The sequence below is a fragment of the Microtus ochrogaster genome (genome assembly GCF_000317375.1).
Source record: "Microtus ochrogaster isolate Prairie Vole_2 chromosome 14 unlocalized genomic scaffold, MicOch1.0 chr14_random_2, whole genome shotgun sequence".
NCBI lineage: Eukaryota > Metazoa > Chordata > Mammalia > Rodentia > Cricetidae > Microtus > Microtus ochrogaster.
The window spans coordinates 4,310,288-4,311,840 of record NW_004949097.1 but is presented as its reverse complement, the minus strand read 5'-3'; positions in this window follow the sequence as shown (position 1 = coordinate 4,311,840).

Below are 1,553 nucleotides of genomic sequence, written 5' to 3'. Positions count from 1 at the left end.
GGTGGAAACTTGTTTTTTTTTCCTTTTCTCAATAAAAAAAAATTAAAAAAAAAATAAAAAAAAAAAAAGAAACTAGGTGACTGTTAAAGCTGCTCGGCTAGATAAACACAGGAGAAGAGAAGGGCAGACATTAGAAGAGAGACATTTCCCACAATGAATTTGAGACATCTGTCAGAAACGGAGTGAAGGCCCTATGGCCAAATAGTTATGTATCTCTTCTGTGCTTACATAGAAATCTTCAGTCATCAAGAATTCATATTTCAAGAGACTGTTAGGGAACATCTAGTCATGCTTTTATTTTATAAATGAAAAAAAATTCAGATTCAAGGAGTTGCTGTAATTTGCCCATAATTAAATGCAAGTGTTTACCTGGTAAACATCAAAGACCTCTGATCATCAATCTAACCTGGGAAACAGTTTTCCCAAAAGATTTATGACAAAACAGGGAAAAAAATCAGCAGAAAATGCTGGATTTAATTTTAAGTTTAGTTTGATTTTTAATGGGCTTATTAAAAACTTTATCACATGCACTGTATATCACTAAACACTTACTCAGAGAGAGCCTTCTGTCTTCATAGGAATAGCAGTGATCGTCCTCATAGACTTCTGGGATAAGCTAAGAGGTCAGACAAGCATCAGAAAAGATTGAATATAAACTAAGTCACCAACTGGTAATAGCTGAGCAACATTTGATGAACTATTTAGCATCACAGAGATTCAACCACCACATCTGCAAAACAGGGGGGATATATTCTACATTATTTTAGGCCTTGGAAATATCCTAACAGGCATTAAAGATCCCAAGACATGGGGTTCTTCAATGTAAATTAGTCAGATGCTATTTTTCTTTCCTCTCAGTCAGGAAATGTTTACTGGATATCATCTCTACTCCCAAGTAATTTGTGGATATGTATCAATTAATATTTTTCTTATTATCAAATCAGCAGAAGTAAAAGCATTTGTTTTTCCCATTTATGTTAATCCTAATAAGATATATCCAGTAATAGAAATCACCTTGATGTTAGACCCAAAATTCATCCAATACTCAGGCCAGAAGAGATGAAGATGCAGAAATCTAATTTATCAAAACACAGAGTCACGGTTGGTCTATCATAGCCCCACGGAGTTTGGAATGTCTCCAGATACACAATTAACAGGCCCTTTCTGCCTTCCTACTCATAATTAGATTATGGATGGAGTTAAGCATCCCACAGACACTCACCATATCATTCACAAGAAGCAATGAAGTAAATGAGGTCTCGATTGTCCATTAAATGCTTCCACAAGCTCTTCTTTAAAACAGTGAGAACCTTTATAAAGGTAACTTATTTCCTTCTTTAGTGGACGATTGTTAGATTCATCTGTCCTCCTACACAACCACCTTAATGAAAAGTAAACTGAGGTCTGCTTATTTGTCAGGTGTTCTAATGGTTTAGACCAATAGGCTTGTTTGTATGGAGAGAGGAGGTCAATAAGCAACTGATATGACACCTGCTGAGTCCAACCGTCAAAAAGGTGCTTCTGAGAAGACATAAGATGACAAATGCATTCAA